Genomic DNA, 16135 nt, shown 5'->3' with positions numbered 1-16135 from the left:
AGAAGAAGACCATGAGAGAGCATGAGAGGCAAGTCAGCAAAATGACTTTATTTAGAGAGGAATTGAAGAGATCGATTGAAAAGCAGGGGGCCATTGGAATTTCTGTGTCCACAAGATGGTTCAACAGGAGGCCAGAAGAACTGCTGATGAAAAAGAAGTAACTGATTTCAAAGGAGGACATAATTGGTACTTCAGGTTCATGAAAAAGAATGGACTAAGCATATGTCCACGCGTACCAGACTTATCCAAAAGATGCCTGAAATCTATGAACAGAAGGTCCTTGAATTTCATGATGAATAAAACCTGAGTTCAATAACTTCATGTAATACAATTTTTTTTCAAATTTATACCCCAAAATTACAAGGTGCCTTATACATGGGCGTGTCATACATGGGGAAATATAGTATTTATTTGCAATTGTTTCTCATTAGAGCATAAGCTTCTTGAAAGCAGGGACTGACTTCTGCTTCTTTTTATATCTTTAGTACTTGGTGGAGTGCCTGATACATAGCAGGTGCTAAATAATGTTTACTAAGTGATCTATATAGCATTGGAAAGGGGAAAGAACAACAAATGAAGAGAGAAGTCTATGCCAAGCTATTTGGAATATTAGAAGAAAAAATCAAAAGACAAAAAAAAGGAATCCAAGAGAGCTGGTTACATGTACGGGACTGGCTCCCAAGTAGAAAACCAGCAATAAGACCTAAAGATAGATGGAAAATATCAGTGGAAAATGTTTTAAAAGTTGAACAAATATTATACCATGAAGGAAAATGAATCAAAAATCTCCAAAGAAAAAGAATTTTTCAGATTCCTCAAAGCCAAGAAACAAGAGGGGGAAAAAAAGGCTAAAATAGTTCAAAAATGAAATAAAACTTTAGTAAGAAATAATAGTATGGAAATTAAGTCAAAAAGTAGATATTTAGGGAAGACAAACAAAAGAAAAGAGAACTTGAAATATATAATATACAATATCCCCTGACATTTTAGGAGGAAAAAAAACTGCAAAAAACACAGAAATAAAAGAAAATTTGGCAAAATAAAAATGAAAGACAAGAATTTTGAAAGGAGACATGAATTCTATATGAACTAAAGAAACTGACCCTGAAGACAGCACCATAGCAATAACTCCAAGGGGAAAAAATAATAAATTAAAATATTTAAGTAGCTTAAAAAATAAGTCATAGATTATCCAAAGTTTTTGAAAGCAGAAAACAAAGTACCAATTCAGCAAATACATGGATATTAAAATCTCTAAGCCTTAAACTTTAAGATAAGTGATAATTAAATTCCACGATTTTTATACCAAATAATAAATTCTTTAAACAACTAAGAGAAAGACCTTAAGCTGTAAAGGAGCATCAACTTGTTACAGTGGCAAAAACACTAGATTTACAGTCAGAAGACTTAAGATTTGAATACTAGTTCTGTTATTAACTTTACAACCTGTGTATCTATATGTCATTTAATCTTTCTAGGCCTCATTTTCTTCTTATGTAAAATGAGGAAAATGGACTAGATATCCTCTAAAGGTCTTCATCATGCTGTCTATGAATAAGCCAGGTTTTCTTTAAAGCTCTGAAAAATCAGAAAAAAAGAAAATAAAAAGCAAAGGCCTATAGATTTAAAATGGAAGGGACCTTAGAAGTCATCTAAGCTAACATATTCATTTTACAGATGAGAAAATCTGAAGTCCAATAGTTGAGTTATTCAGGGTCACACAGATAGTAAATAAAACTTCAATGCAAAGTAATATATTCTGTAAAGTTTAGCCTAATCAATCACCATCTGGGGCTGGGGTAATATATACTTTAACAAAAGAGGCCTGAGACATTCCTGAAAAGAAAAAAAACAGGTGAATACAACATTAGGTATGGGGTGGGGGGCACAGAGCCAAGATAGCCTCTCTTAGGTGCTCTCTCTCTAAAATATTTCAAAAACCTTAAAATTTTGACTAACTAAACTATTGAGAGACAGAACCCACAGAAAGATCCAGCGAGGCAATTCTCCAGCCGAAGGTAATATGGAAAATAGCGAGAAGACTCGGTTCCACGGGGTTAGAGGGGCTGCACTGAACCAGAGTAAAGGAACTTCAGCCTCCCAGGAACAGCTCCAAGGTGACTTGGAGTGCCAGCTCCAGAAACAGAAGCAGTTTCCTGACCTGCACCCCAGGGAGCACCAACCTGGAAGATCATCAGGGAGACCTCTACAGAGCAAGCATGAAGCCCAGGCACTCAGTGCAACCCAGATCCCAGGAAACAGAAGCAGGCCTGTGGAGCCACTTAGCAGGAGCCTCCAGGCAGCTACACCCTGAGTGCTCAGCCCACAGAGGGTAAGGGAGTGGAGGGAGAATGCCAAGGTCTGTTCTCTGACCCTGGAACAGGACTCTGGGGCTTTGACCATATTCAGACCCTGGTGGTCCCCCGTAAAGCAGCCTCCCTCAACAGCCTGGGGCAGAGGAGTATGCTTGTGGTCATTCACAGACCAGGAGAGCAGTCAGAGCTTCACACACAGAAAGGTCCCTGTGGGGGTGTCCCAATAATACTCAAAAGCTCAGTAAGTACCCCCAAACCAGGCACAGTCTGGGGAAATGAGTAAACAGAAAAAAAGGAACCTGATCATAGACAATTACTTTGGTCGCATGGGAGACCAAACCACACAATCAGAAGATGAGAAAGTCCAAGCTTCTGCATCTAAAGACTTCAAGAAATATAAAAGTTGGGGTCAGGCTATGACAGAGCTCAAAAAAGAATTTGCAAATCAAGTAAGGGAGATAGAAGAAAAATTGGGAAAAGAAATGAGAGAGATGCAGGAAAAACATGAAAATGAAGTCAGCAGCTTAGTCAAGGAGATCCAAAAAAAAATGCTGAAGAAAATAACATGTTAAACACAAGCTTTTTAAAAGTTATTGAGGAGAAGAATGCTTTAAAAAGTAGAATTGGCCAGATGGAAAAGGAGATAAGAAAGTTCTCTGAGGAAAATAAATCCTTCAGATGTAGAATGGAGCTAAAGGAAGTTGATGATTTTTTGAGGAATCAAGACACAATAGTTCAATGCCAAAAGAATGAAAAAATGGAAGAAAATGTGAACTACTCATTGAAAAAAACAAGTGCTCTGGAAAACAGATCCAGAAAAGATAATTTAAAAATTATTGGGCTACTTGAAAGTCATGATCAGGAAAAGATCCTTGACCTCATTTTCAAAGAATTTCTACAGGAAAATTGCCCTGTCATCCTAGAAGCAGAGGGCAAAATAGAAATTAAGAGAATCTACCAATCTCCCCCAGAAAGAGATGTAAAAAAAACAACTCCCAGGAATATTATAGCCAAGTTCCAGAACTCCCAAGTCAAAGAGAAAATATTACAAGCAGCCAGAAGGATGCAATTCAAATATGGTGCAGCTATAGTCAGGATCATACAGGACTTAGCAGCAACTACATTAAGGGCTCATAGGACTTGGAATATAATATTCTGAAAGGCAAAAGAGCTTGGAATGCAACTGAGAATCAACTACCCAGCAAAACTGAACATCCTCTTCCAGGAGGAAAAGATGGACTTTCAATGAAACAGGGGAATTTCAAATGTTCCTGTTGAAATGACCAGATCTGAACAGAAAGTTTTATCTTCAAGTACAGGACTCAGATGAAGCATAGAGAGTGCACAAGAAGAGTAAATTATGAGGGACTTAATGATGATGAACTGCATGTATTCCTGCATGGAATGGTGATACTGATAATACTTATATGAACCTTCTCATTTAATAGAGCAGGTAGAAGGAACTTTTAAAGATGAAGCACAGGAGAGAGCTGAATTTGAAGATATAATATATTGTAAAAAATGGAGCCAATGGGTGAAAGGGAAATGTACTGGGAGTAAGAGAAAGGAGAGGTAGAATAGGTTAAGGTATTTCATGTAAAAGATATTTCATGTAACTTTTGCAATGGTATGGAAGCAGGGAAGGTAAGGGGGAATGAGGGAGACTTCATTCTCATTGGAAATGTCTCAGAGAGGAAACAGCATACACACTCAATAGGGTATAAACATCTATAAGAAAAGGGAGAGAAGGGGGACAGGGGTAGGGGAGGGGCCCGTGGGTGATAGAGGGGAGGGTAGATCATAGGAGAGGATAGTCAGATATAGCACATTTTCTTTTTTACTTTTTGCAAGGTGCTGGAATTGAGTGGTCTGTCTGGGACCATGGGACCAGGTGGTTGCTGGGTCTCTGGGGTGTAATGTGGGCTTGGGGCCTCTTGGCCCCAGTGTGGGTGCTCTGTCCACTGTGCCACTTGGCTGTCCCACTCAGCTGCCCCTCCACATATTTTTAAAGAGGGGCAGACTGAAAGGAGAGAGAAAATATAATATAGGTAGTGGGGAGGAATAGATGGAGTAAATTACAATCAGCAACAGCAAACTGTAGAAGTAACTTCTATGATGGACTTTTGATAAAGAAAGTGATCCACCTGAGACAGAACTGATGGTTTCAGAATACAGACTGAAATACATTTTTCCCTCTTTCTTTAAAAGAAAGAGGGATCTGAGCCTTCAGAACTCCCAAGGGACTCAGCTTTGTTTCCAGTCCAGGAGCATCATATCCCTTGGAAACCCTTCCTCACTTTTCAGCTTCCTCATATGTTGCTATCCCCTATTAGATTATAAACCCTTTAAGGATAGAGACTTTCTTTTTTGTATTCTTAGTATGGGGTCTAGCAAATAATAGGTACTTAATAAATGTCAATGAATTAAAAAAACCATTAGGTAAACATCCCAGATAAAAGAAATATAAGATAAACAAATAAAATCCTCAAGAAAAGCAAACAGAACAATGAAATCAATTTTCTCATGCATATGAGTTACAAGTTTTTTTTTTTTAAAAAAAACCTTAAAAATGAGAAGAGAATGAGATAAAGTCTTTTATAGCAATTAATGGGGAAAATTTCTTGATCAAAATAGAGATGACTGTGAAATATAAAAGAGATAATTTCAATTATATGAATTTGAGAACATGAAATTTGAGAAAAAGTCTTTGTTTCATATCTCTGATAAAAGTCTAGATATATAGTGAATTGACACAACTATATAAGATAAGAAAACATCAATAAGCTATTGTAAATATTGTAGTCTCAAAAGAATTACAAATTTTTAATAACCATATAAAACATTGTTCCAAATCATATTACTAATAATGAGAAATGCAAACCTTTTGTCAACAAATTGGCAAAGATGAAAAGGGCAGAAATAGTTAATGCTGGAAAGTGTAAGGAAGGGAGAGAATATAGATGGATGGATAGGAGGGGAGAAGGAAGAAAACAAAGAAGAAGGGAGAAAGAAAAAGAAGATAGCAAAGAAGGAAGAAAAAAGGAAAGAGGGAGGAAGGAAGAGAGGGAGGGAGGGAGGATATAAGGAATTCAGAGAAATTTCTATGGAGTGAAGTAAGGAATGCCAGGAAATGATTTACACAATGACTACAATAGTAGATAAATCAAAAACAAAAACAAAACCTGAAACTGAATGTTGTGAAATTATAAATGTTGAAGCTTCAACTCTGAAAAAGAAAGGTGAAAATGCAAAGGGGGTGGACTACATATTTATAATGTTACATATGCTTTCAGACATGGTCAATATGTTGTTTAGTTTTACTGAACATTTTTTTCATCTCTGTTAACAAGGAAAGCTTTGCTGTGAGGAAGAGTATATTTGGAAATGTCATAAAGAAGTAACATTCATCAATACAACAAACACCAAAAAACAAAATGGGGAAGCTCAGTATTTTAAGAGGTGGTGGTAAGGCAGAAGTACTGGTCAGGCATGTAAGACAGTTTCTGAAAAGGCAGAAAGATAAGAGATGGAATGTCTTATATAAAGAACAGCAAATATGCCCATTTGACTGGACTGTAGAACAGATGAAAGAGACATGTATAATAATGTGTATCCTGGAAAGGTAAGATAGAACTAGATTTGAAGCAATTTAAATACAAAAGAGGTATTTGCATTTCATCTGAAAAGCAATAGGGAGCCACTGGAACTTAGTGAGTAATGGAGTGATTTGGGAAGATCTGTAATTTAGGGTTCTCTGTTTAACAACTATGTGGAAGACGGAATGAAGATAGGAGAAACACAAGAAGGTGGAACAATTAGGAAACTAATGTAATAGTCCAGGTGAGAAGTACTAAGGTACTGACCTGGAGTAGGGGGGAGTAGGAGCAAAGGGGGATTTACCCTGTGAATAGAGAGAAATTTTAGATATGAGAGATTTGGAGGTAAAAATCAATAAGGTTTGACAACTAATTCTCCAACTAGGGATGAGGAAAAGGGAAAAATTAAGTATGACCCCAAGGAATAATACCCTTGGTACTTGTAAAAATTGTCCAGTTCTAGACAGAAATTAGTAAGTTAGGGGAAAGGTAAATTTTTGAGAAAGGGAAAAAAGATGTTCTTTGGACATGGTGAATTTGAGATGCCTATGGGATATCCAAATGGAAATGTCTACTAGGTGTCTATGTGGAATGCAAGATGGAGCCTGGGGTAACAGGTTTTGGAATCATTTACATAGAAATGATAATTAAATTTATGGAAGCAAATAAGAGAGAACAGAGAAGAGGGTCTTGGACAGAGTGGGCATTCCAAAATGCAAGAGGGTGATACAGGATGATAGTTAAGAGCACCAGTTATCATTATGAAATAATAATTCACATTCTATAAATTGCTTTCAGATTCTCAAAGCCTTTTCATCACAACACTCTGAGAGATAGACCATAATACATGGATGGACTTGAGTGTTTGCTGATTAATAAGATGCAGCTTTTACTGTATGTTATTATTGACTCTGTAAGACTAATATTTCATGAATAAATAGTATAACAATGAAAACAAATACATGAACTCAAAGGAAAAAAAAAGAAAATATGCTTTTCCTGCCCAACACTACTGCCCTTCTCAGGCCTGAATCAAGACACAGGAGATTTCATTCTGGAGAACTCAAATCAATAATACTCCCTTCAGTGGAGACTAAAAGCACCAAGAAAACATCATCCTGATCTTGTACAAAACCAGGTTTATGTGCCTGTCTGGCAATGCTGGAATGTACTAATTCTGATAACTGTGCTCAGTGACATAGTGGAGATATAATAAAAAAAAAAGTCCAATAAAAAATCAATATAATGATCAAGGGGATGGAAGGGCCTGCATCATGAGAGAGAATTAAAGGATTCTTGAAGCTTAAAAGATGGGCCAGGGTGGGGATGTTAACAGAATGATGACAGAAATATCTAAAGGATGAAAACTTTTCATGAAATTAAAGAATATTTAAACTAGAAGATCCTCCTTAAAACTCAAGAGAGATCATTTCAGGACAAAGGGAAAGGATCACTGTACTAATCCATCCACTGAGTAGCAAATATAATATGTTCCTATCCCAAATACATATCCCCAAAATAAGTAGATTTAAAAACTCCTTGGAATCTTATAATCAAGGAGTAGGACCTTGGGGCATCATCAAGTCTCTCTTAACATTGCTTATAAGATAAGGAAAAAAAAGCATCCAATATTTATATAACACCATGCACATCTACATTTAGACTACAGAGCTATTGGTCACTTTTTTTTGCAAGGCAATGGGGTTAAGTGACTTGCCCAAGGCCACATGGATAGGTAATTTTTAAATGTCTGAGACTGGATTTGAACTCAGGTACTCCTGACTCCAGGGCTGGTGCTCTATCCACTGCACCACCTAAGCTGCCCCCATCAGTCACTTCTTTAGAAAGATTGATAGTATAGTGTAGAGGAAAATGTACAGGATTTGGACCAAGAATTTGTTTTATTGTTTGTCATTCCAACATTCTGGACCCCAATTAGGGTTTTCTTGGCAAAGAGACTGGAGTGGTTTTCCATTTCCTTCTCCAGTTCATTTTACAGATGAGGAAATTGAGGCAAACAGGGTTAAATGACTTGCCCAGAGTGACACAGCTCACAAATGTCTGAGGACAGATTTGAACCCATAAAGTTGAGTCTACTTGACTACAAGCCCAGCACTATCTTCTGAGTCCCCTCGCTGCCAAAAGTTAGAGACCCTGGATCCAAATCTCAGTTTTTCTACTTCATTTTTGTGACTTTGATCAAGTTAGATAAAATTTATCAGACTCAGTGTTTTTTGCCTGAAAATGGATGGATTTAGATTAGATAATTTCCAAGATTTCTTCCAAATTCTATAATTTCATAGTAGCAATGTGTTGAAGTGTATAGAGGGTCTTCTGGGAAGCGGTGAAGACCTGAGTTCCAGTCTAGCCTTGGCTAAGTACTTAACCTTTCAGTGCTCCAGGCATCTCTCTAACACTATAATTTGTGGAGAAGGTATCAATCTGCTGGAGGGAGCTTTCTTGTCCAGGAGTTCCCTGTATCAATAAAATCACAGTCAACAAGCATTTTTTAAAGCCTTGTAGCACACAATAGGCTCTGTACCAGGCACAGGGAACACAAAGAAAAGCAAAAACAAATCCCTGCCTTCCTGGAGCTCTTGTTCTAATGAAGGACATTTAGCAAATTTTGCAAAATGCAAAAAAAGGGAAAAAAAAGCACATACAGATATATGTGCGAGATTATAAAAGATTTAATCAGGAATATACAATGCACATATGTATATATACAAATATGTGTGCATGTGTACAGATTCTATAGACACATATGCACATAGATTGTGTGAGTATAGGGATATGGATATGTGGAGGCAGTAGGGTGACACAGTAAATAAAACCCTCACTCTGGAGTCAGGAGGATCTTGATTCAAATTCAGCCTTATTTATTAGCTGTATGAACCTAGGCAAATCGCTTAAACCCATTTGCCTCATTTTTCCTCATCTGTAAATGAGCTGGAGGGTCTGTACAGAGTGTAATTGGAGAATAATCTCAGAGGGAAGATACCAACAGGTCAGAGAGATTTTTTTGTAGCTTGGGAAAAGCTTGGTGGTACAGTGGATAGACTCTTCACCTGGAGTCAGGAGGACCTGAGTTCAAATTCTACCTCAGACACTTAGTAGCTGTGTGACCCTGGGCAGGGCACTTAACCCTGTCTACCTCAGTTTCCTATCTGTAAAATGAGCAGTGGAGAAGGAAATGGCAAACCACTTCATTATCTTGGCTAAGAAAACTCCAAATGGAGTCACAGAGAGTCCTAGCTAAAACCACTCAACAATTGACTACTTATCTTTATCCCCATCTGTACAATAACTTCAGTCATTCAAGTTAGTAAGGGAAGGAAGTGAGGTTGGGGAATGGGAGACTGGAAATATTCCTGATCTCTTGAATTTCAGAGCATAACCAGGACCTAGTACGTGCCCTCAGTGTCATTGCTGGAGACAAGAACACTGGCTCACCCTGGGGACTCATTGCTGAAGCTCTTCTATTCTCTGGTCAAATGGGCAGTATTTTGATGTTAAAAATGAAGGCAAGGATTCTTTATGGGAAAAACTCATGCTTTCTCATTTCCCCCTCCCCCCACCGCACCGGAGGACTCTTCAGATTGTCATCTTGAGCAGAGCTTGGCCAAGCCAGGACTCTTGGCAAAGCCTCGGTGGACCGCAGACCCAAGGAGGACCATGCTGTGCACATCTGCAGTGGGGCGCGCCAGCCTTTCCGAGGGAGATTTATTGCTTTTGCTTCTTTCTTACTCCTTGTGGAGGGCTCCTGGCTGCTGTTACTTGTGTATAGCATGTGCCTCGGGCTTATCGGGACGGTAAGTATAAAAGCAATTAATTTCTCCCCTTTTTGGAAAGCGGAAGTTCTCAATGCACTTGAGCACCATTTGCATTGCTGATTTCTATCAAGCTCACACTTCGAGCAAAGAGAGCCCTGCTGATATAATTTGTTTTTTTAATTGCATTTTCTGGGGGAGGAAGCTGCTTCCTTCTCTGATGTGAAGGGCATGCACACATGGAAAAAAAAAACTCTTGCCTAAACTGCCGGTTAACTAATCTTTACGGTTTTAGGGAGGCAGGAACAGGTGCAGTGAGTCTGGAAGGGAGTACAGGGTTAGCTTGGGAGTATTTTTTTTTAAGAAAGATTTTATTTATTTTGAGTTTTACAATTTTTCCCCCATTCTTGCTTCCCTCCCCCCACCCCACCCCCACATTGGTTCCATGTTATACATTGATCTCAGTTGAAGGTGATGACAGAGAAATCATATCCTTAAGGAAGAAAAATAGAGTATGAGGTAAGTAAAATTTTTAATATAACTTTTTTTCTAATTTGACGGTAATAGTCTTTGGTCTTTGTTCAAAGTTCATAATTCTTTCTCTGGATACAGATGGTATTCTCCATGCAATTAGCCCAAAATTATCTCTAGTTGTTGCACTGCAGGGATGAGCAAGTCCATTAAGGTTGATCATCACCCCCATGTTGCTGTTAGGGTATACAGTGTTTTTCTGGTTCTGCTCATCTCACTCAGCATCAGTTCATGAAAATCCTTCTAGGCTTCCTGGAATTCCCATCCCTCCTGATTTCTAATAGAACAATAGTGTTCCAATGCATACATATACCACAGTTTGTTAAACCATGCCCCACTTGAAGGACATTCATTTAATTTCCAATTTTTTGCCACCACAAACAGGGCTGCTATAAATATTTTTGTACAAGTGATGTTTTTACCCTTTTTCATAATCTCTTCAGGAATAGAACCAGTAGTGGTATTTCTGGGTCAAAGGGTATGCGCATTTTTGTTGCCCTTTGGGCATAATCCCAAATTGCTCTCCAGAAAGGTTGGATGAGTTCACAGCTCCACCAACAATGTATTGGGGTTTGGAAGTGTTTTTTAAACATCTTTGCTCACATTTTACTGAACTTGAAAAACAGTGGCCTTATTATGGGCAGATGTTGATAACCCCATTCTTAGACTGCTTGTAATTCCCTAATATATTTGTAAGGTCTTTATGTATCATTCCACCTACTTCTCTGATCTTTTGAGCCTAGAAGTATTTGTCATTTGCATGTATGTTGTTAATAGCCTTTGACAAGTCACTCTTCTTCTCTCCATAGAATCCAGAACCATGACATGTTCATTCATTCATCCATCCATCCATGCATTCATTCATTCATTCAACAAGCATTTATTGAGAGCCAATGGTACAGCAGATAGACCACTAGCCTTAGAGTCAACAGGACTCCAGAAGGATCTGAGTTCAAATATGACCTCAGACACTTGAAACTTACTAGCTGTGTCACCTTGAACAAGTCACTTAATCCTGGTTGCCTTGCATCCAGGGCCATCTCCAGTCAATCTGATTCCTATCTGGTCACTGGACCCAGATGGCTCTGGAGTAGAAAGTGAAGGTGATGATTTAGCACAGCCCCCTCACTCAGATACAATATATTTGCTTGTCATGGCTTCATCTCCCTGTGTCATGGTCTTCTAGAACAAAGGACAAACATAATCATCATTAAGAATACCCAATATGTAGTAGGCTCTAGGTATACAAAGACAAAAGCAAAAAAGAGCCGCTCAAAGAGTTTACATTCTCTTGGGGAACCTAGAGATACTTTCTACTCCAACCTTCAAGAAACTGGGGTCCAGAGAGGTGAAATATCTATTTTACAGAGGTGTAGTGAATGACAAGCTTGGTAAAATAGAAAACAACTATATCTAATGAAAATGATTAGTCTCATAACCATTATTTTTTGAAATTTCTCTGAAAACACAAGAGAGTCAGCAACCTCTTTTCACTACATTTCTCCAGGTTTTTCTATCACCTATAACACATATGAAGTCCACAATTTAGTTGTTAATTATAATACCCTTTCCCTAAGATTAGCTATATCCAGTTTATCCTATATATAGCTTGAGGACTGGGGGGAGGAAGCAGGCTCCTTGAGGGCAAGGATGGTCTTTTGCCTTTCTTTATACCCCCAGTCCTTTAACACAATGTCTGTGACATAGCACTTAATTAATGCTAGCTTGACTTGACTTTTACATCTGTGATTTGTATAAATAACAGTGATGACAACGACCTGCTATTCAGAGAATATGGATGAAACTTTACTTGACTCAAGGGGATTCCTAATCAGACAGGGAGTATTCCCTTTCTAGCTTGAAGTGAGTCTTGACTACTTGGTTTACCTTTTCTGTTTTTTTTTCTGGCAGCTGTGGAGCTCTTCAGGTGAAGAAAGCTAGATTGGTTCTGTTCCAAGAAGCAACTTCTCTAAGAATTGGAGAGGGGCTTTCCCCAGAAGGTCATTAATCTCCTGGCTGAATTTCTTCACATTTATAGGGTAGGGGAAGGAATATGACAATATACAATGGGAAAGACTGATAAATTTGGGGTCTAAAAGCCAGGTTTCAAATGATGTCTTTGCCACTTTAACAGGATAACATTAGGCAAGATATTTAATCCTTCTGGTCCTCAATTTCTTCATCTGTAATAGGAGAGTTTAGGTTAAGATGACTCCTGGGATCTCTTCTAGGACTAAACTATGATTGCTTGCTGAAACTTGACCCCACTTCCTCACACAGAAAACATGAATGATCTCCTTGGGAGGGAATGGTCGCTGGTAGTGTCACTCAACTCATATGTAGGCAAACACTGACATAATAAGGAAAAAAGCTATGTTTTGGAGTTAAACTTGGTTTGAGTCCTAGCTGTGGCATCTGTTAGATATATGAGCTTCTCATTTGTCTGAGTCTTGGTTTGCTCATTTGTCAAATGATGACATTACTTAGCTCACAAGCTCATTGTGAGGAGTGCGTACAAAGAGGAAGAGAGAACTGGTCTCATACTCTCTAAGACTCAAGTTTTATATACTATATGTATAACATATACTAGCTGTATGAATGATCATAGTATGAAGGAACCAAAGACCAGTATTTATGGGAGGACAGAGGGGCAAGAGAAAAGAGAAGGTACAAAGGAGGAAGTGAAGGCATTACCATGAAGGAAAGAGAACAGCAAAAACAAATTTTGATGATCCTACTATTTTTGCCTAGATTAGAATTAGCTTTACATATAAAACTTCATCAATTATCAGAGTTCTAAAGTCACCACTTTGTAGTCAGATATTTCCAACTACTTAAAGATGAGCATTCATAACTATAAATGCTAGTTCAGTTCTACATATAAGTCAAGTAAGAAGATACCTACTTGGTATAATTTGAGAGGAGTGAAAATATTTCCCTTACTAGACTCTCAGTCATTTAAATTGAAGGGAAATTGAGATTCAGGAGATTAGGTGGAATCCAGACAATATGAATTACTGACCCTGGGCAATGCCTAAAATTCTCACCTATAGAATCACTGTGAAAATGCAAATAAATTACTGAGAAGGGATAACACTTCAAACTATTATTGACAATTAATATCTGTTTGTCAGATTTTCCTGATAGTTACCTCACAATCAACAAGCACTATTAAGTTCTTTCTATGTGTTATAGACATTGTTCTAAACTCTGGAGATACAAAGAAAAGGAAAACGTCATCTCTTCTATCAAGGATAGAAGGATAATATTTTTATAGTGCTTTAAGGTTTACTTTGATCTATTGCCTCATTTGAGAGGGTCCTCAAAACAAGTTTGTGTCAGCAAGGACTATTATTCTCTCCATTTTACAGAAAAGAAAATTGAGACATAGAGAGGTATAGAAACTTACCACAAGGTCATACTGCTAATGAGTATCTAAGGCAGGATTTGAACTAATGTCTTCCTGATTACAGATCTAGATCCTATCCAGTATTAGGTAGAAATTTAGGAAAAGTATGGGATATTCTTAGAAGATTTATCTGATGAACTGATGCAAAATGAAGTGAGCAGAACCAAGAGAACATTGTACACACATAATAGTAATATTGTAATGATGATGAACTGTAAAAAACTAACCTCTAGAGAAATTATGAACAAAAACAGATTGAAGGAAACATTTAACTTGTAAACATTTTCTTGCATTGGTGTGTGTGTGTGTGTGTGTGTGTGTGTGTGTGTGTGTGTGTGTATAACAGGATTAATATGGAAATGCATTTTACATGATTCGACAGATATGATTGATGTATTGATTGCTTTCTCAAAATGGTGTCAGTGGGGCAGAAAGGAAGGAGAGAATTAAATGCTCAAAATTTTAAAAGATGAATCTTAAAACAATTTAAAAATATGAAATATTTAGTGAAATAAAAAATTAAGAAAAAATAAAAGGCTATACCTGGAGGAGTGAGAGCATGTCAAGAGAAGAAGTGTGATAAAATTTATGATTCCTGAATGTGGAGAATGCTAAGAGGCCCTGGAAGAAAAACCTCCCCTAACATCAGTTTTGCCTAAGGCCAGTCTTCTTGCTGCCATAGTTTATAACTGATGAGCCCAAGGACAGTATTTATGTGATGCACTTCCTGCTTGGCATGGAAGAAGCCAACACAGACAAGGCCCTGTGAGTGGTACAGGCATCTGGCCAAAGCCCATCCAAAATCATTTGTGTGGCACCAAGCCATAGTAAGCTTGTCTCCTTACATCTTTCAGTGCACAGCTGACATCTTTATTATGGAAGGCCTCTCCTGCCTGTCAGCTTGATCAGAGAGGTCAAGAACAGAGGAGATGTGCAGGTGACTCACCTGGCCTCTCACCCAGAGGTCTGCAGATACCTTTTCTCCTCTCCTTGCTTCATTGGCCAGGTCATGCCTGGGTCTGGCCTGGAAAGGCAACTAGATGTTTTGTCTCTGGTCTGTCAGAGAATAAAGAAATTCTGTATGCAGAGCTATCACTAAAATATATTTTGCTGCTCAGAAAGTAAATAACAGTGAAAAATAAAAGGCTGATTCAGTGGAAATAGCATTGGTCCTGGACTCAAGAGGTCTGATTTCAGGTCGTATCTCCTTTGAAACTAACTAGATTTCTAAACCTCACATTCTTGATTTGTAAAATGACAATAATAGTTCTTCCCCTAAGGACTTCACAGGATGGTTAAGAGAAAAATGCTTTATATTTTTGCAAAGATTATATATGAATATAATCATAAAACAAATGGCATGGCATCAGCATGTAGTTGTGTGTTTGAGGAATCAGTCATTTAACTCACAAGCATTTATTAAATGACCCTCTATTCTGGTTTGCCAGTGATACAGATGAAAATGATAGTCTGCCTTCAAGGAGTTTATATTCTATATCTATTTTTAATTTTATAAAATTTATTCAAGGCAATGGGGTCACACAGCTAGGTAATTATTGTAATATTACTGAGACTGAATTTGAACTCAGTTTCTCCTGATTCTCTATCCCCTTACCACCTAGCTTCCTGCTTACATTCTATTTCAAAGGAAAGAACTATCTATAGAGAAGTATACTGCTCATCTACCTTTGCTGTCCAGTTAGCATCCAGCTCTCACCTGTGGCTCCAAGAAATTCCAAGTGGTAGGCACAGTGGTTATACCCCAGTTGAACCAAATCAGGTAACCAATGGACCTCAAATCTGTCAATGAATTAGGGAGGTTTCTACCCCAAGCATGTGAATTCCCCCATCAGGATGGGTAGATTAGAACAATTTGTTCCAATGGGCATGAAAGAGAACTTACAGCTTGGTCAGACATCAAAGACTGCATCCTGGGCCATCACCAGTTATCCGGACTTTTGTCCTGCTACAGGACTTCCATGACTCTGGAAGAGAAAGTGAGACTGACAAATTTGTGCAACTCTGCCTCAATTAAATCCCATTCAACTATGATCTTCAAAAATGAAGGACAAACAACATATATGTATACATATAATAGATACAAATATGGATTTACACATTTCCTCCCATATACAATAGATCCTCCTTAAGGGCAGATATTATAATTTTGTATATATTATATATGCATAATAAATACAAAATAAAATGTTTTGTTTAAATGTAGAATAAATATAAACAGACTAAATGTAAAATAAATATGTTACCTAAACAGGAGATAATTAATAAAAATGGACTTAGCATTTTGGGTAAAGACAACATATACCTTATAATATATACAAAATAGATACAAGGCTATTTGTTTGTGTGTTTGTGTGTGTGTGTGTGTCTGTGTGTGGGAGACATAAATGGTAAGGGGGAGTAGTAACCAGAAAGGGCTTCCCATAGAAGATGGTGCTTATACAGAGTTTTAAAAGAAGTATGATTAACGTTTGAGGGGAAAAAATAACTTTTCAG

General features: G+C 37.7%; 1 long non-coding RNA gene across 1 annotated transcript; it reads left to right on the top strand.

The window, feature by feature from the left end:
- The first annotated feature begins 5404 nt into the window (after positions 1-5404).
- On the top strand, positions 5405-15609 carry LOC141506954 (uncharacterized). Its single transcript, XR_012474038.1, has 2 exons — positions 5405-9723; positions 10147-15609. It is a non-coding gene; the product is annotated as an uncharacterized LOC141506954 (long non-coding RNA).
- Positions 15610-16135: the final 526 nt, after the last annotated feature.

The sequence above is a fragment of the Macrotis lagotis genome, chromosome 1, assembly GCF_037893015.1.
Source record: "Macrotis lagotis isolate mMagLag1 chromosome 1, bilby.v1.9.chrom.fasta, whole genome shotgun sequence".
Classification (NCBI taxonomy): domain Eukaryota; kingdom Metazoa; phylum Chordata; class Mammalia; order Peramelemorphia; family Peramelidae; genus Macrotis; species Macrotis lagotis.
This window is presented reverse-complemented; position numbering and strand designations above follow the sequence as displayed.